The sequence below is a fragment of the Podarcis vaucheri genome (genome assembly GCF_965113315.1).
Source record: "Podarcis vaucheri genome assembly, chromosome: 3".
NCBI lineage: Eukaryota > Metazoa > Chordata > Lepidosauria > Squamata > Lacertidae > Podarcis > Podarcis vaucheri.
The window spans coordinates 112,388,561-112,413,023 of NC_138761.1; the positions used below are offsets into that span (position 1 = coordinate 112,388,561).

At 44.7% G+C, this 24,463-nt stretch overlaps 1 protein-coding gene across 4 annotated transcripts in view; it reads left to right on the plus strand.

The window, feature by feature from the left end:
* Positions 1-24,463, plus strand: part of PAK5 (p21 (RAC1) activated kinase 5) — a 111,355-nt gene that overhangs the window by 12,039 nt on the left and 74,853 nt on the right. For 2 of the 4 annotated variants that reach the window (XM_082215523.1, XM_082215525.1), the window contains exon 2: positions 12,874-12,957. The exons of the other annotated variants lie outside the window; for them this stretch is intronic. The gene's annotated coding sequence lies outside the window, so the exon portion shown is untranslated. The remainder of the gene's footprint in view (positions 1-12,873; positions 12,958-24,463) is intronic. 4 annotated transcript variants of the gene reach the window in all.

Consider the following 24,463-nt stretch of genomic DNA (forward strand, 5'->3'; position numbering starts at 1 on the left):
GCATTCGTTCGCCTGTCTTCCCAAGCGATGTGTAAAATTTTCCGGAGACACCATTGATGGACTCCTTCGAGGAGTTGCATTATATTATAGTTAGATTTTAATTGGAGCAATCCTTAAAATGCCTGTAACATTATTCCTATTTTGCCCATGGGGCAAGGGCAGGGGAAATAAGATTTGAACTAGCAGGCAGAGGCTGAACTAGTATCACAGGTTTCTTAAAGCAGAGATGGAGCCTCTGTGACTCTCCAGATGCGTCTGGAGACATTTTGGACCATTTGCTATCCTGGCTGGGGTTGATAGGAGCTGGGAGTTCAACACAGCTGGAAGAGTAGAGGTTCTTCATCCAGGCCTTAATGCATTTATGTGGTGTTTGTTGTCTGCTTGTTTGGTTGTACAGTGGTACCTCTGGTTGCAAACAGCATCCGTTCCGGAGGCCTGTTCGCAACATGAGAAGCCTGCAACCTGAAGTGTGGTATCTGCGCAGGTGTGCGGCATGATTTGGTGTTTGTGCACATGCGTGAAGTGCGATTTAGCGCTTCTGTGCAAGCGCAAGCAAAACCAGGAAGTAACCCTTTCCAGTACTTCCGGGTCGCAGCAGGATGCAACCTGAAAGAACGTAACATGAAGCAAACGTAACATGAGGTATGACTGTAAGTCACTTTGAGTTGCCCTGGACAAGAGATAAAGTCACTAACAAATTAAATAATTAATTAATAGTAATACCCAGTGCTTTTCCCCCCTAAAAAAATGTTAAGGGGTACTCTCATTTTAACTCAAGAAAATCACCATTTTATACAGTAGTTCAGATCGGGGAAAATAAATACAGTAAATGGACAAAAGTACAAAGATTCACAAAATGTTTAGGGGTATGCGTCCCCCTGCATACCCCCAGAAAAAAGCACTGGTAATACCTCTCTAGTCACTTCTTTCCCCCTCTCCTGGTTCAGAATGCCTCCATCCCCCCGGCCCCTGTGCAAAATCCTTGCTCCAACAGCTTTTTGCACACACAGCATTGAAGAAGACAAAAAGCTTTCATTTCAGGCAGGATTACATGAGGAAACACAATTATTTGCAAGGCTAGGGCTTATATGGTCACTCTTACAGTTTCAGGCTACTGTCAGAACAAAGATACATGGTAGGATTCATGCGCTGTGCTTCTAGTTCATTGTTTTCACAAGCCCCAAACTAAACAGTTTACTGGAAGAGATTTTTTCCCCCTGAATGGAGTGAGCCCTACCAAGGCTACCCACAGTGCAAAACTGAGTTTCCAGAACAAAATGCTTCACCTCCACCTCCCGATCTGTGTGACAGCTCTAAGTCAGAGTGCACAACATTTTCCACGCTGGTGAATTTCCCATGTCCCAGTTCAACAAGGGCAAGTTTGAAACGGGCCGTTTCCCCAGAAGCGAAAGTACCAGCTCTTATTAGCTCATCTCGTGGCGGAAAGACAAAAACATGCGCTGTGCTCAGGGCCCTGGTAGCACAGGGAGGTGAAAGGGGGTGAGCAATGGAATACTTGCCCAGAGCACACAAGCACATATTATTCATCCTGTCTCCCCATCCTTTGCAGAGGAGCACACGTCCTCTACTGCAAACTTTCAAAGCTCTCCTGGGGCTGCCAGCTCATTGCCAGGGGTTGGGCTTGCTCTAGTGAAAGGTATTTGAAGATTATGGGTTTGATGGGGCTCCATTCATATCCTCGCATGCTGATTGCTCCCCTGTCTGTAGCCCTAATTCAGGCATTCTTACTGCCAAGTTGGTCATCACAGAAGAAGTGGGGAAGTGTCACAGGAGAGGGGATCATTTATTTATTTCCCACCCACCCATCTGGCTGGGTTTCTCCAGCCACTCTGGGCGGCTCCCAACAGGATATTAAAAACACAATAAAACATCAAACATTAAAAACTTCCCTGAACAAGGCTGCCGCATTCTGAATTAGCTGTAGTATCCGGGTCGCCTTCAAAGGTAGCCCCACGTAGAGCGCATTGCAGTAGTCCAAGCGGGAGATAACCAGAGCATGCACCACTTTGGTGAGACAGTCCGCAGGCAGGTAGGGTCTCAGCCTATATACCAGATGGAGCTGGTAGACATCTGCGCTGGACACAGAATTGATCTGTGCCTCCATGGACAGCTATGAGGTCAAGCAGACCTGCCCCTATTCCTCGCATGAGCTTCACTGGGTCAGAGCCTCCACAGATATGCCTGCATGTGTGAAGTCTTCTTTGTGACCCGAAACCCAGTTTAATCAGGATTCTGTGTAACGGGGAAGCCTTCATGCCTACAGATGCATAGACAAGGTCTCAGTCCAAGGCAGTTGTGTCTTTTGTGTGAAGGCTGCAGCATGGAGGATTACTCCTCAGCATGCCATGGGAGGAAGAATGCCCCAAATGGGACCCATAATATTAGAACTTATCAAGTGATCTCTCCATTCTACACAAATAATTCTAATATCTCCGCCAGTGGTTTCATTCACAAATCAGATAATCCTGCCATGGCAGTTCAAATCCTAGGTAACTCGGGGTACACCCTTGGATTTTCCAATTAAGATGAAGCTTCCTGTGGAGTCTATGCTAGGAGCAGAACTGTAGCTCACTGGTAGAGCACAAGACTTTCAACCCTAAGTTCTTAAGGTGCAATCTCTGGCATCTTCCATTAATAGGGTCACGTGCAATGGGAAGATCCTCTATCTGAGAGCAGGGAGAACCAGGGGGTAATCATGAGTAGACCAGGGTGAAGAACCTGTGGCCCTTCAGATGATATCAGATTACAACTAAGGGATGCAGGGGACGCTGTGGTCTAAAGCACAGAGCCTCTTGGGCTTGCTGATCGTAAGGTTGGCGGTTCAAATCCCCATGACAGAGTGAGCTCCCGTTGCTCTGTCCCAGCTTCTGCCAACCTAGCAGTTTGAAAGCACACCAGTGCAAGTAGATAAATAGGTACCGCTGTGGTGGGAAGGTAAATGGCATTTCTATGCACTCTAGTTTCTGTCACGGTGTTCCATTGCACCAGAAGTGGTTTAGGCATGCTGGCCATATGACCCGGAAAGATGTCTATGCACAAATGCCAGCTACCCCGACCTGAATTTGAAATGAGCGATATAGTTGCCTTTGACTTGACTGAACCATCCAGGGGCCCTTTACCTTTCTTTTACCTAGACTTCAACTCCCATAATCCCTGATCTTTGACTATGCTGGCTGTGGCTGATGGGAGTTGGTGTCCAACAACATCATGGACTCCCCATTCCTGGTGTAGACAGCACTGGCCAAATCGAGCGATCTCCTGGTATGTTCCTATGTCGCTATGTCCCACCATCTCTATCCATGTTGCTATGTTCCTATGTTCCACTATCTCTGTAGAATGTGCCTCTGTGACACGTTTGCAAGCATGTACATTCACATGCTACATTTTAGATGTATAATTAAACGTGGGGGAAGTTGCCATCTCTTTTCATAGTTGGCTTGATTGTTATGCTAAATGATGGCTGGATTATTGTAGCAAACTGAAAACAGGGGCTGCCTTGGCACCTAACTGCTGGTGATTAGTAAATGGAAAATATTGTTTGGGAACTCTTTATTCATGAGATGAGCCTCCCTAGATCAAAAAGATAAAAGGATTTAACATCTCCAGTTTTCAAAAGCCAAGTAGAAATGAATAAATCTGATTGTGGCATAACTTGGCAGTGACTCACCCTCAGTCCAGGACTAGTCAGGTGATAGCCAGTAAACTAGCAAGGATCAAACAGGGAATAGACAATGCATTTCTCATGTGATTGCCTATTCTGGGCTTCTTGCCAATTTAAATCCTCTCCCTGGAGTGCCATTCTCCACCCATGAGTTTCCACGTAGCTCATGGAGGGGAAATCTCTTCCCCTTCAGATATAGTTGGACTACAACTCCCATTGTGCCTGACTATTCAACATCTGGTTGTGGCTGATGGCAATTGATGTCCAACAACATTGAATGACTGAGTTCCGCATCCCTGATTTAGATGCCAACAGGTACTGACAGTGATGATCCATCACCGCTTCTTCCTCTTATTCTTCTTTTATTTTTCTTCCGCGATCCCTTGTAGCCGAGTAAGATTGTCTTCTATAAACACAGTTTTAACAGTGAGTCCATAAATGACTGTGGAGGCCAATTCTAGATCCACACATCCTTCCACAGTGGGGACATAAGTTTCTGGGTGGGAGTTGATCACAGTGAGTGTTTGTCAAGCGTGCCTTCCTCTTAGCACGTTTCTCCCTTTCGTCCTGAGTTTGAGTTTCTTCAAAGCCCAGGACACCTTTGGTAAAGGCTGCTCTCCAACTAGAGCACTCACAGGCTGATGTTTCCCAGTTGTCGGTGTTTATACTACATTTTTAAAGATTTGCCATTAAACCTCTTTTGTTGACCACCAGCATTACCCTTTCCATTTTTAAGTTTGAAATAGAGTTGTTGCTTTGGAAGATGATAATCAGACATGCACACAACATGACCAGTCCAACGAAGTTGATGTTGGAGAATCATTGCTTTGACGCTGGTGATCTTTGCTTCTTCCAGTACACAGGCATTAGTTTGCCTATCTTCCCAAGTGATGGGTAAAAATTTTCAGGGACACTGTTGACGGATGACAAGGGGACGATCCAGAGAGTGAAATGATCCATCTACCATGAACTGGTCTCCTTCAAATAGGCTAACAGTGAAGATAGTTGTACCAAGTGTCTTGACACAGTGGTTTGATCTTTAATGCACACACATTATGCCCTCAAATCTAGTGTCTCAGTGCTGCATATTTGTATCCCCGACAAGCCGCTTGCCGCATACTTTAGAATAATTGCCCTCAGCCTAATTAGTTTATTCCCATACTGTAGCAAATTCAAAAGTCACTGCACATTGGAGACAGGGCGAACGTTCTCCAAATACACCCAGTGAAGTGTACTTTGATTATGTGAATACATAATTCACGGTCCTAAGGCAGATTTGTAGATTGAGAAACTAGATCTGTGTGAAATGACAGTTCTCACGGGGGTGGGGTGTTACAGGAGAAGACTATTCAGAGAAGACCCCGTGGTAGCTCGTGGGCTGAGGATTTCATAAGCTGGAATTCATAAGCCAACGTCAAGCTGTGATTTCATATCCTGGCTCATTCGGAAGCCACTAGCAATAGTTTACTGATTCACACGTAACGGGAAGCTACATGTGACTTCTTTCCTCGTGTCATGCTTGTGCAGGGGGGAGAGGTTGTGTGCGTTTGCATGGTGCTTGTGCGTACATTGACTTATGTATCCAGACTTTGAATGCCTAAACCCTGAATTTGTGTATTCTGGGATGCATTGTTTCATTTAGATGGTGAGCTTTTTTTTTTCAATGTGAAGGCAGAATTCCCTTAGGAGGAATTGTGGACTGCATAGCCAACCTCTGTCTTCTCTCTTCTCTCTTCTCTCTTCTCTCTTCTCTCTTCTCTCTTCTCTCTTCTCTCTCTCTTCTCTCTTTTCCTCTTTCCTCCCCAGATTTCTGCTTGAGAGGGATAGATCTGTCTTGCAAGAAGTCTGACTTGCTCTCAGAGCTCTTTCCTCACCTCCTTCTTTCATCACTTTGTAAATTTAAGTGTTCCTCCCATTCCTCTCTCCTGCCTCCTTCTCCCCGCCAGCTCCCTCCACTCATGTGAAGTTAGGCTAAGGGTCACAGGTTCCCCATTCCTGGTTTAATCAGTCAGCTTATTATATTTGCTGTGGTACTTATATATAGCATCACAAGTTGAGATGGTGGCTCTCTAGCCTAGAACTCAATGAGGTGCTCATCCTTGCCTGGACATTACCACCTGCAGGTGAGAGCTCATATGATGGAACTCTCCTCTATATAGAAAACACAATTTCCCACACATAGAAAACAAGCATCTAAAGTTAAAAAATAGGCCCCACCTCCTAGATTTACATTTTTAGGTACAGGGGTTCTTAAAAAGAAATTAAATTGTGTGAGCTTTCACCACATACTGAAAGTGGCCACCTCTGTGAGAACACTGCCTTAGAGAAACATTATATTGATTTCAACTCTCATTCAAGCATTCTTTATGATTATTACTTTTTAGGGGGTTGGGGGGGTGTCTAAATCTTGCCTTCATCCGAAACATGGATTCCTGTTGGTATACCAGAAATTAATACATTTTAAAATAATAATGATGATAATGATATCTGAGAAATAATTCTGTAGCAATCAAAGCTGCAAAAAGACTCATGGATGAGGAATGTGGATGTGGAAGAACAATGTTACAGAATAAATCTACTTCTCCTTGAATAACTAAACCGTTTCTGGCACACAGCACTCTGTCTATTTTTGTTCTGAGTGATAGCTTGACAGCTAAGCAAACTTAAATGTTCTTTAGCTGGCAAATGTCACCAATTCTCTCCTTCACCCCCTCCCGTTGCATAAGATGATCCACTTATGAGTTTATTTCCAACTCAATTTCGACATCTCTCTCATATATCCACATAATTAAAAACTGGAATAAAGTAGCATTACAAGAGTGCAGCTAGGATTCTGCCCAGAAGTGATTATCAGGGTCAAGAGGTTAGCTCTGGACTTGGGATACCTCAAGGATTTTTAAAATCATTAATATTATTTTGCATTTGGAGAGTGTAAGATGCGTCTGCCTTTCCTTTATGAGTTGTATAAATTAGCATTATATCGCTGAGTAACCATACCCGATAGAGAGGGTCGTGGTTAATGTAGGAAATTCACTGCCATGACATGTAGGATTACAGGAAGCTAGCTTATATTGAGTCAGACGGTTGGTCTATTTAGCTCATTACAGTGGTACCTTGGGTTACATACACTTCAGGTTACATACGCTTCAGGTTACAGACTCCGCTAACCCAGAAATAGTCCTTCAGGTTAAGAACTTTGCTTCAGGATGAGAACAGAAATCGTGCTCCGGTGGCACAGCAGCAGCGGGAGGCCCCATTAGCTAAAGTGGTGCTATAGGTTAAGAACAGTTTCAGGTTAAGAACGGACCTCCGGAATGAATTAAGTACTTAACCCGAGGTACTTGTCTTCACTGACTGGCTGTGACTATCCAGGGTTTCAGAGATGGAGTCTTTCCCACCCTTCTGGAAGACCTCAAGGATTGAATCAGGACATGCAAAGCAGATGTTCTGCCATGGAGCTATGGCTCTTCCATTCATGTGGATCAGACCAAAGAACCATCTAGGCTAGCATTCTGTTTAGGCAACATCCAACCAAATGGTCCTTGAGAAGCCCATAAGCAGGGCATGAATCCTATCTCCATCCCCTGTGATGATGGCTGCATGCTTAGGTGGCTTGTAAATTGGGATCAGAAAAACAATTACAGAGGGTCAATCAGTGGGCAGCAAATACCAGTTTCCAAAGATTACCCAATGTAAGCGACGTGTTGTCCTCATACCCAGTGGAATTCCTGGAAGTATCTGAGATCCAGCTCCAAGGGCCTTCTGGCGGTTCCCTGCCTGCGAGAAGTGAGGTTACAGGGAACCAGGCAGAGGTAGTGGTGCCCTCCCATCAGATGCCAGGGAAATAAACTACTATCTGACTTTCAGAAGACATCTGCAGGCGGCCCTGTTTAAGGAAGTTTTTAATGTTTGATGTGTTATTGTGCTTTTAATTCTGCCCAGCTGCCCAGAGTGGCTGGGGAAATCCAGCCAGGTGGGCGGGATATAAATAATAAATTATTGTTGTTGTTGTTGTTGTTGTTGGCCAATGTCTAGATAAGTACTGCGGACCCCCTGCTTTTCAAAGCCAAGCCATGGACCCCCTCTTTTGAAAAAAAGAAGATATCTCTATGGTAGTTTTGGTTTTGTGAATGGTGCCACAGACCCCCTGGGTTGGTTACATGGGCCCCCTGGGGTCCACAGATGACCAATTGGGAATCACTGGTCTAGAAAGAATGCTAGTTCGAAAATGTAAGATTGGGTTAACAATAGATAAATTAATAGGATGTGAATTTGCTGAATCAATTTCTAAAAAGGGATATAAGAACGGGAGACGTGAGGAAGTCGGGAAAATAAGTTAATTGAAGATGAGAAACTAAGAAAGAGGGAATTTTTGTTTTTTGCTACTATATGTGTTTTTATCTCTTTTTTCTTTTTCTTTTGATGTGTTCAGTGTTTGTATTTTTGTATTGTACTGTTTTTTGTGATGTTGTATTTTCTTTGTCTTTGTATGCTTTTTTATTGTGAAAACTTAATAAAATATTGATAAAAAAAGAAAGAATGCTAGTTCTATTCAGTAGATCTGTTACAATTTTAACAGAATAATCTTATGCATCATCATCAGCAACCTTTTATTCGACCGTCAGTCAGGAAAAAAAAGTACATTTGTCAATACACAGTTAAAAGCTCCAGGAAAATTTTAGAACTTAGCCAACACTAAAATGGGCTAAACAGATAGCCCCATATAATCTTATGCACGTATGCTCAGAAGGTCCAGAGGGTGGCAACATGAGAACGGGGCCTTTTCTGCAGTGGCTCCCTGTTTGTGGAATGCTCTCCCTAGGGAGGTTCGGCTGACACCTTCACTATACCGTATTGGCCTGAATATAAAGCACACTTTTTTTTCCAAATTCCGACCGTGAAAAGTTAAAGTGCGGCTCAAATTCGCAACCTTACAAAAATGGCTTTTACAATATCGCTGCTGAAACAGACATACGGTAAAATGGAACACAAAAAAAGTTTTTTTGCTGATTTGTGAGCTTAATTAATTTTAATGTCATTCATCACTTTCCCCATTTTTTTACAGTGCAGTATTAATTTTTTTTAATTGCATTTACAGTGCTACAAACAGGTGTTTAACCCACTTGTGGGTCCTCTCTAGTACCTGTAGGATTTGCCATTTACGGGTGTGAGTGCCTGCAGAATTTTAAGGGAGTGGCTTATATTCGGGTATTGTCTTTCTCTCTCTCTCTCCCCCTTGAATTTTAAAGGTGAGGCTTAATTGGGAATGTGGCTTATATTCAGGCCAATACGGTACATCTTTGGGCGTTCCTCTTCAACCAGGCCTTTGGCTGATTAACAGTTCTGAGCCACCCAAAGATCTATAGGCATAGGGTGGTATACAAATCTAATAAATAAACATATCTTTTTGCATGTGTTTGTGGGATGTGGATGGCTTATTATTATTATTATGAGGGACACGAGTGGCGCTGTGGGTTAAACCATAGAGCCTAGGACTTGCCGATCAGAAGGTTGGCGGTTCGAATCCCCGCGACGGGGTGATGTTCCGTTGCTCTGCCCCAGCTCCTGCCAACCTAGCAGTTCGAAAGCACCCCAGTGCAAGTAGATAAATAGGTACCACTCCAGCGGGAAGGTAAACGGCGTTTCCGTGTGCTGCTCTGGTTTGCCAGAAGCAGCTTAGTCCTGCTGGCCACATGACCCGGAAGCTGTACGCCGGCTCCCTCGGCCAATAAAGTGAGATGAGCATCGCAACCCCAGAGTCGGCCATGACTGGACCTAATGGTCAGGAGTCCCTTTACCTTTTTATTACTATTATGTACTTCGTGGTTTTATTCTGTGAACCACCCAAAAATCTTTGGATGAAGGGCGGTATAGAAAAAATAATAAAATAAATAAATAAATAAATAAATAAACAAAATAAATAAATAAATAAATAAAATAAAAGTAAGCTCCAATGAGGCTTACTGCTTCCAGGCAAAGTGGATATTGAATTGCAGCCTAGGTCACCAATAGCAACTTCTAGGCAAAGGTGATTAATGTTCCTAGAGTCATAGAATAATAGAATTGTAGAGTTGGGGGGGGGGACCTAAGGTTAATCTAGTCCAGGCATAGGTAAACTTGGCCTTCCAGATATTTTTGAGACTACAGTTCCCATCATCCCTGACCACTGGTCCTGTTAGCTAGGGATGATGGGAGTTATAGTCCTAAAACATCTGGAGGGCTGAGTTTGCCTATGCCTGATCTAGTCCAATCTCATTTCTTGTAACATGAAGCCATTGGTTTGAGTCCTGCCCTTCCAGAGCAGGGATAGGCTGAAAGCTATCTACTGAGACGATACTGTTCAACCTGAATCAACTGAGCCAACAAATAGTGAAGTTCTATCTATACCCAGTTTATAACAACTTGGAGGAGAGAAGCCATTCTTCAGCTTGCTCATGTTTGCTGTTGTCTGAAAGGGGATGGGGAGCCTACTGCCACCCAGATGTGGCTGGACTACAACTCCCATTAACCATTGGTCACAATGGGAGTTGGAGTCCAGAAACACCTGGAGGACCACAGGCACTTTGACCCTGGTCTAGGAAGTCAGTATACAGCAACACTCTTCTCTTCACATCCCTGAATCTTGCTGAAGGAAAGAGGGCCTCTGCAAGGAGAGAAAGTTGTTGTTCATTTGAAGTTGTTGTTCCTTTGAAGGGTTATTCAAATAATATCTCTTCACATTCTGTTTAAGCATGCATTTTTTTCTTTAACGGGAGCCAGACGCTTCTGCCTGGGGTGTTGCACTTTAAAAATGTGCTCGGAAACACCTTTTCTGGGAGTTTTCGTTTTGTCCCTTTGAAAAGCACAGAATGAATAATTCAAAGAGTAGCATAATCTGCTCAGATCCAGATCATTGGCCCATCTCAGTATTCTCTGCACAACAGTAGGCAATTGCTCTCCAGGGTCTATGGCAGGGGTGTTTTTCAGACCCATCCATCTAAAACGGTGTCCTCTGTGCCCGTGTGGTGTAGTGGTTAAGAGCGGTAGACTTGTAGTCTGGGGAACCGGGTTCGCGTCTCCGCTCCTCCACATGCAGCTGCTGGGTGACCTTGGGCTAGTCACACTTCTTTGAAGTCTCTCAGCCCCACTCACCTCAGAGAGTGTTTGTTGTGGGGGAGGAAGGGAAAGGAGGTTGTTAGCCGCTTTGAGACTCCTTTGGGTAGTGATAAAGCGGGATATCAAATCCAAACTCTTCTTCTTCTTCCCTGAAGACCGCTGAAAAGAGGTTGGTAGTTGAACAGCTTGGCTCCTGAACGAATCAGCTCCCGAATGCCACAAACCCAGAAGTGAGTGTTCCAGTTTGTGGATGTTTTTTGGAAGCCGAACGTCCAATGCTGCTTCCGCGGCTTCGGATTGAGTGCAGGAAGCTCCTGCATCCAATCGGAAGCCACACCTTGGTTTTCAAACCATTTTGGGAGTCAAACGGACTCCCAGAATGGATTAAGTTCAATAACTAATGTACAACTTTACTTCATTTCTAGCTGAATCAAGTCTAGCAGCAAGTTTGAGAGTCAAAATGCAGGAATCATATAAAAATTGAGGGGAACGAATGGACAACTGAACAGATTTGTGCCTAATTGTTGTTATGGTTGTTGTTGACAGTACAGCGTGTACATAGAGAGGCAGGTGGATGGGGGCCTTTGCCAACCCATGCCAGCTTTGGAAGCGCATGGGGTGTACTTAAGCAAGGAGAGAAGCCAAATGTAACAGCAATAACAGCAAGCTGGTTTGCCACCACTTGAATGTCAACGGAGCCTCTCCATTTTTCATGTGTTCCACATTTTTATTATTATGGCTGACTCTCCCAGCTTCATCAACCAGTTTAGAAGTTACAAAGTTAGGAGCACCATTTCAGCCATTTGGGAGGGAGAGCACGCAAACAAGGCCTAAGCGTATCTCCCATTTTTGTTTTGTTTTCCTGTTTAGTTCTGTGAATGCTGAAGTGCACTAGGGGGACTAGGCTAGTCTCCTAAATGTTCCCTGTAAATCAGAGTATTAAAGTATTAAATCCTGGAGCTTCTTTTCCAAAGCCCCGGAAACTTCTGCCTGGCTTAGGGAGGGAGACATTATACTCACACCCAAAACATCAGGATCATAGCTGTCAACCGTCTCTTATTTGGCGGGAAACTCCCTTATCCCAGCGCTGTGTCCAGCTGCTGTCCCGGATTGATGATATCCCATAAATTTCCCGGGTTTCAAAGGATGCACCTCCTCTCCCTCCCTGCCGGCCAGGGAGCAGGGAGGCTCCAACTGTGTTGCTTGGCTGCGTTGCTCACCCAATAAGGAGTCTAAGAATGACTGGGGGGTGGAGCTTGCATGCCTTGTGCCGATCAAATCGGCTGTGTTGCCTGGGGACTCGCCTTTGCTCAGCGCTTCACAGCAGAGAGGTAATGGTGGTTTTCCTTGCTGCATCCCCTTTGCCAGGTTGCTGCACTGTGGGAACCACTGCTTGCGGCTTCATTTGGCTGCTGGCTGGGCTTTCTGCCCTTGGCTCGGAGGGCTCTGAAGCTGAACATACCTGTGCTCGGAATCGGATTGATACGTCATCGACGGCCCACTCACCATTGCCGGGGAAAGGGTCTGTCTGGAGCAGTGGCACATGGTGGGGGAAAAAAGAAATAATAACAACAACAACAACAACAAAATAATCCCTTATTTTGGCTGCTGATCCCTTATTTTTGAGGCTGCTGGTCCCTTATTTTCAAATCTGTAAGTTGACAGCTATGATCAGGATGTCGTGACATAACACACATGACGTCCCCCCCCATCACCTTTGCAAGCTAGCACCTCTGTCCCTAACCTACCCCCAAAAAAATCATTGCACGCCACTGCTGATAACCACTACATTCTTCCAAAGATATGGTGTATCTCACCATTTCCCCAAGGAATTCAAGATGGCCTACATAGTTATCTTTCCTGTGAGGTAGATTTAAAGTCACCCATCCTACAAAAATACCCTGGGCCATTTTTCTTCTTAACGCCATTGCATATGGACCACTGTTACTACCCCGAGTTTCACCCTTGTAGAGCTAGGAGATTGACAGATGTCTTGGAATATGTCCTAAAGTCCAGAGCTGAGGGACTATGATGATGGGTACCTCCTTAATTATTTTCCCATGTGGTTTCTTCTTCCCCATCAATGCTCCTTTCAGATGCAACAGCTGTAGAGGGGATTCCACATGGATGTAGGAGATAAGGACCAGGAATCTTGAAATACTTAACTTTTTGTTTACAAGGTAAGTTTCTTTTACCCTTCAGTTTCGCAACAAAAACTTTAAGGCTGCAAAGCCATAGTCACTTACCTGGGACTGAGCCCTGTCAAACAAAATGGGACCTGTTCTCAAGTAAGAATGGGGAAGAAGTTCATTCGGGTCACATTTTAATATTGGTCTACAAAAGTCGCAATTTCTAGGCCAGCACATGTACTGAAAGGCAGCTCTCCTTTGAAATCTGCACTGGTCCAAATTTGTAGAGCAATGAAAAGCGCCCACACCTACATCAATATTAGTGAAAATGCAAAAGCGAGTTTTACTGATGAGAAAGTGCAAGCAGAAATGCACTTTCCAAAAGAAAATGTGTGTATTAGGATAAATGAGTATGAGGATGCACGTGAATTTTCATGCCGACTTTTTAAATTAAAAAATGAAAATCTAGGCAGAAATGTGGTGAACCAAATTTAAGATAGGAAAATTATAAGATTGCACTATAAATACTATTCTTTCAGCATGAGGTCAAAATAGAAGACCATTTTTTAAAAAATGTAATGATCTCTACTGCTCCAAATCATTGGTTACGAGTTGAGTATTTTTTTTATTTTATGGTTTTGGGAGCTGGCAGTGAATAACTGTAGCATGTGTCAGGGCTCTTATTTACTTCCAGCCATCTCCCCACTAGTTTGTAAGCAGTCTTTTCAGTGATAGGTTTGCCTTGTGGAGACAGTGAAATGCCCTTCTAAGTCATTATTCCTCTCTGTTTTTCATTGCATGCTGAGGCCGCCTCTAAATCTGAACCAACAAATATCCAGATATGTAAACTGGGGAAGGGCCATACTGAGGTGGATGGACCAATGGTTTGACTCAGTACAAGGCAGCTTCCTATGTTCCTATCTGTTATGTACTGAGTTGAATAGGATTCAGAATGCAGCAGTCTGAATGGTCCTAGAACAATAGAATTCAGAATGGAGCAGTCTGATTGGTCCTAGAACAATAGGATTCAGAATGCAGCAGTCTGATTGGTCCTAGAACAATAGGATCCAGAATGCAGCAGTCTGATTGGTCCTAGAACAATAGGATTCAGAATGCAGCAGTCTGATTGGTCCTAGAACAATAGGATCCAGAATGCAGCAGTCTGATTGGTCCTAGAACAATAGGATTCAGAATACAGCAGTCTGATTGGTCCTAGAACAATAGGATTCAGAATACAGCAGTCTGATTGGTCCTAGAACAATAGGATTCAGAATGCAGCAGTCTGATTGGTCCTAGAACAATAGGATCCAGAATGCAGCAGTCTGATTGGCTCCCAGAACAATAGGATTCAGAATGGAACAGTCTGATTGGTCCTAGAACAATAGGATTCAGAATGCAGCAGTCTGATTGGTCCGCAGGAGCCACCCAATCCAATTCCAGGTGGAAGTGAATCCGCAACCTGATTGGCCTACAGGAGAATCCCAGAATTAGCCAATCACGAGTGGCCCATTGTGTAAATAATGTATATAAAGCAGACATTTTGGGGGAACTTCCATTCCTCACTACTATGAGCTGAATAAAGAGCATGAAATCCACACTCAACTCCAAGTATATTTCACTAGCTGAAGTTTTTCAGTCTTGTCCCTCCTCATGGATTGCTACTGCTTCTGTCTCCTTTTTCCTACCATGGTTGCATCCTCTCCTCACTAGGGAAAGGCTAATGGAGTATCCTGCTGTTGGGTCCCCAGCTTACCCCAATCTCAGTAGCAGGAAAATGGCAGTGGGGGAGGAGGTGGTAGTGGCTGCGAACAGTGGAGCCAGCAGAGAAGAACATGACTGGAGATCTTTAGCAAGTGTTCGATTTGCTGCCAGTATATGTCTGACAATTCAGGATTTCAAGGAGGGTTAGAGTACATCTGATGAACATCATCAAAGCACTGTTTTTCATCTTAGGCTAGGCTTTGGCCTTAATCTGACTCAGCCACATGAATCACAATGATCACTTACAGCTGCTTTCACCATGCCTTCCACATGTTTTAGAGTACCTTTTACCAACTTCCGTTGGTAGGAAAAAAGCTACAGCTGTTCATGGTTAGCTTGACCGCAAACGTTCATGTGCTGGTAACCTTTCAGTTGGATTACTGCAACACACTCTATGTGGGGCTGCCCTTGGAGGTGGTCTGGAGGTGGCAACTGGGGCAGAAGGCAGCAGTTGGGTTGTTTGTTTGGAAAACAATCAGCAATTTATAACACATTCTTGAAGGATTTCCGCTGACTGCCAATTTGCCACCAGGGCAAGTTCAAGGAATTGGTACTAACGTGTAAGGCACAGGATACTTGAGAGATCACGGACACAGGTGGCTCTGTGGTCTAAACCACTGAGCCTCTTGGGCTTGCCGATCAGAAGGTCGGTGCTTTGATTCCCCACGAATGGGTGAGCTCCCGTTGCTCGGTCCCAGTTCCTGCCAACCCAGCAGTTCAAAAGCACGCCAGGTACTGCTGCGGCAGGAAGGTAAACGGTGTTTCCATGCAATCTGGTTTCCCAGTGTCCCATAGCACCAGAAGCGGTTTAGTCGTGCTGGCCACATGACCCAGAAAGCTGTCTGTGGGCAAACGCCAGCTCCCTCAGCCTGAAAATGAGTTGAGCGCCGCAATCCCATAGTCACCTTTGACTGGACTTAACCATCCAGGGGTCCTTTACTTTTTTTGTAACGTTACTTGAGAGATCATCTTATGCACCCAGCAGATCGCTGCAGTCTGCAGGAGAGTTTTCCCTGCAAGTTAGAAAGCTCTCCAAAGCCCACTCCACAGTAACTGTGAGCAGGGCTTTTAAAATAGTTACCATATTTTTCGCTCCATAGGGCTCACTGGACCACAGGACGCACCTAGTTTTTAGGGGGGGGGGAATAAAGAAAAAAGTTTTTATCCTCCCCCAGCCCCAAAGAGCAAAGAAGCCAAGACAGCAAGCAGGATCCATCCCACTGGCTGTCTTGGCTTCCTCTTTAGCCACGCGCAACTTCTCCAGACGGGAGAGGCTGCGTGCGGCTTTGGCAGAAGCCAAGACAGTGAGCGGGATGGATCCCGCTCGCTATCTTGGCTTTATTTTTAGCTGCAGGGCTGGGGTGGGGGAACCAGAACAGGTCCAGGAGTGGCGGCAAGATTGTGCGCAACCTTGCCGCCGCTCCCAGAGCTTGCGGGGCGGGGGAAGCCCAAGCTTCCCCCAGAACAGGCTGCTATCCGCAAGCCTTCGGAGCCCGTTGGGAACTCCCGCCATGCTCCGAAGGCTTGCGGATAACTGCCTGAAGCCTGGAGAGCGCAGCGGGAGTTGGCACTGCACACCCCGGGCTTCAAGCTGCAGGCTGCTATCTGCAAGCCTTTGGAGCATGGCAGGAACTCAGAAGGCTTACAGATAGCTGCCTGAAGCCTGGAGAGCGAGAGGGGTCGGTGCACACCGACCCCTCTCGCTCTCCAGGCTTCAGCAAAAGCCTGCATTCACTCCATAGGACGCACACACATTTCCCCTTCATTTTTGGAGGGGACAAAGTGTGTTCTATAGAGTGAAAAATTGGGTATTCCTATTCTGTGGAATGTCAAGATAAGAACAGTTGGCCACTAGTGGCACTTTCCAGAAACCATTGAAGACATTGCTATAGCAGACTTTCCTGGCTGGATAAATGGATACTTGCCACAAATGGCAACTTTGTATGGTTTTAGTTTTGTTTTAAATGAATTTGCTACTGCTGTTATTGATTATAATCTTTTGTTGTTGAAACGAGTTTGGTGCTTTTCATTATCTTTAGTGTATGTGTCCTTGAGACGGTTGCTTAGCAGGCAATCAATCAATCAATAATAATAATGCTGATACCGTAATATAAAAAATTAGAAATCACTTGGATTTAATTAGGATTTAATTAAATAAATGGGATTCAGAACAAGAAGAAAAGTGAATAAGTTAGATAATAGTTGGAAATATTTTTGTTTAAGAATGATATTGGAAAGCTGTTACATGCAGGTACAAGGAAATTCAGAAGGGAGGGATTTGAGGAAGTCAATTAACAATGTAAACAAAATTTGGTCTTCAAGGGATATGGGATAAAGATTGCGTCTTTTACTGTTGTGGTTTTGGTTTTGGTTTTATTTTTTAGTATTGTAATGTATCGTTTTTTCTCTTTGGTATGTTTCTCTGTTTTTGTTTTTGGTTATGTTGTATTTGTGAAAATTGTGAAAATTTAATACCATATTTTTTGCTCTATAGGACGCACCAGATGATAGGACGCACCTAGTTTGGGGGGGAGGAAATAAGGGGGGGGGATTCTGAATCCCAGAAGCCAGAACAGCAAGAGGGATCTGTCTTCTGGGATAGCCTCTTGCTGTTCTGGCTTCTGGGATAGCCCCTGGGATAGCAGGTCTAGCTTTGCGTGAAGCCTCCGCAGAGCACGGGGAGCCTTCATCCCTGTGCCCTGCGGAGGCTTCGTGGGGCCATCCAAAAGCCAGAATAGCTAGAGGGAGCGTCTAGCTGGTCTAGCTTTGCGCGATACCTCCACAGGGCACGGGGAGCTTTCATCCCCGTGCCCTGTGGAGGCTTCTGGGACAGCTTGTGAAGCTTCAGCAGGGCAGCGGGGTGCCTTCATCCCGCTGCCTCTGGAGGCTTTGTGCAGCAAAGCCCGAAGCTAGAACAGCGAGACGGAGCGCTGCACTGCGCTCCCTCTCTCTGTTCTGGCTTCTGGCTTAGCCACGCAGCCTGCATTCACTCCATAAGATGCACACACGGTTTCCCTTACTTTTTAGAAGGGAAAAAGTGTGTCTTATAGAGCGAAAAATACGGTAGTTTTTAAAAAAATAATAATGCTGATACCGTAGATATACACAGACATTGACAACGTGGTGGTGGCAGATAGCCAGACTCTGAGCAGCAGTCCTGCTGCTGCTTGCTAAGATAGAGTAGGGGGCAGGAGAAGGGCAGGGTGGGGGGGCCCCATTCCCCCCCCCATGAGGAACCCCTCTCACCCTATGGACCCCAGGCAAACACAGGGATTTACTTTGCCTTCTGAATTCTATGCCCCCTTGTCCTGGTAAGTAGCAGTGACACTGCTGTCAGTGGAGGGGGGGGGTCATCACTGTTGCGTCCTCTTGCACCGCCAGTCGCTCCTGCATATACACATGACAACAAAGCCTCTGGTCCATTAACACTTTTGCTACACTAAATAGAAGCTAAAGGGACCCCTGACCGTTAGGTCCAGTCAAGGATAACTCTGGGGTCATCCCGCTTTACTGGCCGAGGGAGCCGGCATACAGCTTCTGGGTCATGTGGCCAGCATGACTAAGCTACTTCTGGCGAACCAAAGCAGTGCACGGAAATGCCGTTTGCCTTCCCGCCAGAGCGGTACCTATTTATCTACTTGCACTTTGTGATTTCGAACTGCTAGGTTGGCAGGAGCTGGGACAGAGCAACGGGAACTCACCCCATCGCAGGGATTTGAACTGCCGACCTTCTGATCGGCAAGCCCTAGGCTCTGTGGTTTAACCCACAGCGCCACCCATGTCGCTACACTAAATATATCAGTATAAATGCATTTTGCGACAGAGCTCTCTGTTTTGTGTTCTCTGCAACAAACTTAGCTGCCTCACTGGAATAGTTAGGCCTGTGTCATTCAAGCCGCAGTCCAGGGTAGCTTAGCTGCAACCCTTTGTATTTTATTGGACACCAACTGCATCAGCCCCTGCCATTATAGGATATAGTCAGCGATGGCAGGAATTGTGTTCCATCGACATCTGGAGGACCAAAGGTGGTTTGCCTGCTCTGATCCTGTTCAGCAGAAGCTTTCATTAGTTGTTTTTAATGTTTTTAAGCAGTGGAGCAAGATAACTAGTTCCAGGAGAAAAGCTCTCTTTAAATGATGGCTTCTACATCATTTTAAGACGCATGCAGGCATCGGCACAATAACCCAGGGCAAACTGACCCAGTCTGTGACTGAAGGCAACCGTTGCTTTGGAAACCGTAATGTATCTCCCAGGTGTGAAACATTAAGTTGCAGTTCTTAGCAACACGCTGCTCCCCCCCTCCATATTTTTTTGAATCCTTTCCCACATAAAAAACCTAAACGGGGAAGATTATAATACATCTCTTTCCTCAGTGGTAGAGCATATGCTTTGGAGAACGTCCCGGGTTCAGTCTCTGGCATCTGCAAGTACAACTGAAACCCCTGGCCATAACCCTGAGGAAGAGATAGTAGCGAGTTAGATGGATTAATGGCCCAATGCAATGTACAGTCATTCCTTGTGTTCTTAGATTTGTCATATGAGGGAGAATTCAGAAACACCATTGCCACCTGCATTTGAGAGCCAGTGTGGTGTAGTGGTTAAGAGTGGTAGATTCGTAATCTGGGGAACTGGGTTCGCGTCTCTGCTACTCCACATGCAGCTGCTGGGTGACCTTGGGCCAGTCACACTTCTCTGAAGTCTCTCAGCCTCACTCATCTCACAGAGTGTTTGTTGTGGGGGAGGAAGGGAAAGGAGAATGTTAGCCACTTTGAGACTCCTTCGGGTAGTGATAAAGTGGGATATCAAATCCAAACTACTACTACTACTACTACTACTACTACTACTACTACTACTACTACTATTCTTCTTCTTCTTCTTCTTCTTCTTCTTCTTCTTCTTCTTCTTCTTCAAATTTAAAATTTGATCACCTGCATAAGCCAGCTTTTCTTTGCCTTTAGGGGAGGGGATGGAGTTTTTGAAACATCTGAGAACTAGTTCAGCGGCAGCCTTAGTTCTGGCACAAGTGTTTCACAGCCCCTGCTAGGCTTACCTTTGTGATGTGGGTGGCGCTGGGGTCTAAACCACTGAGCCTCTTGGGCTTGCCAATCAGAAGGTTGGTGGTTCGAATCCATGCAATGTGGTGAGCTCCTGTTGCTCTTTCCCAGCTCCTGCCAACCTAACAGTTCGAAAGCATGCCAGTACAAGTAGATAAATAGGTACCACCATGGCAGGAAGGTAAATGGTGTTTACTTGTGCTCTGGTTTCCGTTACGGCCAGAAGCAGTTTAGTCATGCTGGCCACATAACCCGGAAAGCTGCCTGTGGACAGGTGATGTTGTGCTCCAGTTTTTCTTAGCAGATCCAGTCACCATGGCCAATGCTCTCAGATGCCCGAGAGGAAAACTTTATTCCATGAACTTTCCCCAGTGAAACAGTAGCGGCACAATTACCAAAGGTGATCAAGCATCTCAATATTAGTATATCAGGGCAGTTGAATGGGGAATGCTGCCTGCAAGTTATTCTGCATTTCAGCTAAGCTTCCATTTCAACAGTTCCTATTTCCTTCTGTGCCCAGATGTTTATCGATGAGCAATCCACAGAATGTTAAGGGTGAATCAGCAGCAGACTTAGCCACTTCCATTGGTTTCCATTGAAATCAACAGGACTTCAGACATGGCCAACCCCTCCCCTTGATTTTAGTGATACAATCTGGATCTACAGTGGTACCTTGGTTATCAAACTTAAACTGTTCTGGAAGTCCATTCCAAAACCAAAGCGTTCCAAAACCGAGGCACATTTTCCCAAAGAAAGTAATGCAAAATGGATTAATCCATTCCTGACTTTTAAAAACAACCCCTAAAACAGCAATTTAACCTGAATTTTACTATCTAATGAGACCATTGATCCATACAATGAAAGCAATAACCAATGTACTGTACTATAAAATAAATAAGTATTGTAAATGATTAAAATTAAAATTAAAATTAATGACTGATAGTCATTGTTTGGATGGGGGGCATTTATCCATTTCCGCAGCCACACAATCAATCAATCAATCAATCAATCAATCAATCAATCAGTTGAACTGGGTTCCACACAGTCACAAAAACAAACTAACCGAAACAGCCTCAAAAACAAAAACATAAAATAAATAGCAAAAACAAAAGCTCCAAATACAGTGGTACCCTGGTTCTTGGACTTAATTTGTTCCAGAAGTCCATTTGACTTCTGAAATGTTCGAAAACCAGGGCGCAGCTTCCGATTGGTGCAGGTGCCTTGGAAATGATAACCAACAGCCGCATCAGATGTTCAGCTTCTGAAAAAACATTTGAAAACTGGAACACTTCCAGTTTTTCAGCATTTGGGAACCAAGGCTTTTGAGTACCAAGGTGTTTGAGAACCAAGGTACCACTGTATATTATAATATACTTGAGAAAGTTCTAACTTTCTCCACATTACTCCAAGCACTTTTAAAAGAAAAAGAAACGACACGCTTTTCAGATAGGGCACTATTGCTGGAAGCATCATTTGTTATTTTAAAACTCTTTCCTTTTAAATTGTCAAAGGAAAGTCAGGGACCATGTAAGGCAAAAGCAATTTTTTTAAAAAGGTGCTGTGTGTGTTTTATTTTTAAACAAATTCTCAACCACGGTAATGTGATATCTGAGTTACCTTGGGCAGCAGACAGTTACCGAGCCCTCTCTCCTCGTAAAATGTCATTATTTACACAAGCTGCGTAATCAGATTGAATTGAAATCTATATTATAAGATCTGCAGCACGGGGTGAAGAGGGGAGTCTCACTCAAACTGGCCTGGAAATAGACATTATTGCTGCCTCATTACACATAATTTCACCAACCACTCATTGAAACCAAGAGGATAAAGATCACAAGCTTGCCACAGAGGGCTCTGTACAGATGTGACTTTTTAAATACTGCGATGTCCAAACCCACACAATTATCACAGCAAAAGTCTGCTTCTGACGGAAGGCATTAGCTTCAGAAGAATTGTAGGTGCGTCGGAGATGTCAGAGTGTGGCTAGGCCTGCCTTTCCATTGCCGAGTAATTTCTGTCAAGAACGCAGCCTATTATCAACCCCAGTTTGCAAATAGAAGGGATCAAGGCATATTGATGAAAGCGTGTCTTCCTCTACAAAGTGTATGACTGAGAAAATACTATGGAGTGACTCTACACCGATACGTCTCTTTTCTTTCCTCATCCTTACTACCCTCCCTTAGGGATATGTGCTAGTTTTAAAATGAATTGGGGGAGGGGTATAAAATGGACCAGCCCCATTTGTTTCTGTTGTCGGGGGGGGGGGGGGAATCAGGAGAAATGGAAACAAAAGAATTAAAACATATGTTCATTTTTTCGTTTGTTTTTGTTTCCCATTGAAACAATGAGTCAACTAATTTGTGTGTCTTATTGGACTGCTGATGAAATGGCAGCCCCTGTCATTTCTCTCTGAAACATGATATGATTGATGCCTCAAAGGGGTAGTAGAACACCTGGGAAAAGCAACCTGGGCAGAGAGGTTATAATTGGACCATTGCCCTTGGAGGGAGAGGGTTATATAGTCCCTACTGTTTTTGTAACATTCAGAACCTCCCACCCCAACATTTAATTTAGCCTCTAGTTCCACATACCTAAGGGAGGGAGAGAGAGACAGAGAGACACAGAGAGAGGGAGTTTTCCCTTAGATATGTGGAACTAGAGGCTAAATGATATACAGTGGTACCTTAGGTTACAGATGATATACAGTGGTACCTTAGGTTACAGATGCTTCAGGTTACAGACGCTTCAGGTTACAGACGCTTCAGGTTACAGACTCCATTAACCCAGAAATAGTACCTCGGGTTAAGAACTTTGCTTCAGGATGAGAACAGAAATTGTGCAGCATTGGTGCAGTGGCAGCGGGAGGCCCCATTAGCTAAAGTGGTGCTTCAGGTTAAGAACAGTTTCAGGTTAAGAATGGACCTCCGGCACAAATTAAGTTCTTAACCCGAGGTACCACTGTATTCCATAAATTTTTGTATCCATTCTTCCTTTTCTGGGACTTCTGCTTCTTTCCATTTTTGGGCAAGCAACATTCTTGCTGCTGTAGTCACATGCATGAATAAATTTCTATACAGTTTGGGTAGTTCTGTCCCTATAATTCCCAAATAATGTTCCTATAATGTCCTGTGTTATTATTCATCATTCATATTATTATCAGCACCAGATGAGATCATAAAGGCCAATCTCTCTCCTTCAGGTGGACAACATCAGCACGAGGACACAATGACAAGTCTCTCTCCTTCATTGGCCACTATCAACATGAGGTCACAATGGCCAGTCTCTCTCTCTCTCTCTCCTTCAGGGAGGCAGCATCCTCATGAGGTCACAATGGCCTGGAGAGGGTCAGAAAAAACCAGATCACAGTAAGCTGTGTGTACAGATGGTAGATGTCCCGTGGCGGCAGCACGGTGGCAGAGGGAGGCCCCATTAGCTAAAGTGATGCCTCAGGTTAAGAACAGTTTCAGGTTAAGAACAGTTTCAGGTTAAGAACGGACCTTCAGAACGAATTAAGTTCTTAACCCGAGGTTAACAACTCTGACCTGAGATTGCGGTCTCTTGAGAGTTGGCCACCCCGATATATATCATGAACAACATTACCTTGTGCCTCATGGCAAACTGAGAGGGCTTTCAAAAACTATTTGTGTTGTTTTGTGTGTGTACCAGCTTTTCTCTCTATTTAGGATGGGGTGGCTAATATTTTTTGGCTTGAAGGCTGCATTAACTCTTGGTCAACTCTCCAGGAGCCACATGGCAGCAGCGAATGTGGTCAAAAGTAGGTGCCTTGCATTCCCATCAGGGTGTTCCTCCAACCTAGTCCTGTGTCCATTTTAATTCCGCCCTTTTCTGTTTTTGCTGCCAAAACGAGCGGTGCCTCAATGGCAGGAGGATGAAAATTTGCTTGTGGGAACAGATTAGGCCTCCTGGCTAGGAGTCAGCTCTTTTGGAGCCAGATATGTTTTATATACTCTCACATAGCCCAGATTCCAGCAAAAGTTCTCCCTCGTTAGAGCTGCAATCCTGTGGTCTCTTACTTGGGAGGAAACTCTATTGAACTTCTGAGCTGACTGGTAGAGTATCACACTAAGTCATGTTGAAAGCAACGAGACCCAACTATATGACATTCAATGTTATGATTTATGGGTTTGCAAATGCTACAAGTCCAATGTTATATTTTGTTGTTGTTGTTTAGTCATTTAGTTGTGTCCGACTCTTCTTGACCCCATGGACCAGAGCACACCAGGCACTCCTGTCTTCCACTGCCTCCCACAGTTTGGTCAAACTCATGCTGGTAGCTTCGAGAACACTATCCAACCATCTCGTCCTCTGTCGTCCCCTTCTCCTTGTGCCCTCCATCTTTCCCAACATCAGGGTCTTTTCCAGGGAGTCTTCTCTTCTCATGAGGTGGCCAAAGTATTGGAGCCTCGGCTTCAGGATCTGTCCTTCCAGTGAGCACTCAAGGCTGATTTCCTTCAGAATGGATAGGTTTGTTCTTGCAGTCCATGGGACTCTCAAGAGTCTCCTCCAGCACCATAATTCAAAAGCATCAATTCTTTATGGTCCAGCTCTCACTTCCATACATCACTACAGGGAAAACCATAGCTTTAACTATACGGGCCTTTGTTGGCCAGGTGATGTCTCTGCTTTTTAAGATGCTGTCTAGGTTTGTCATTGTTTTCTTGTTTTGTTTTTTTGTTTTTAATTTGAAGAAAGCATGCAGCTCCTCTCCAGTTGCTCACGGT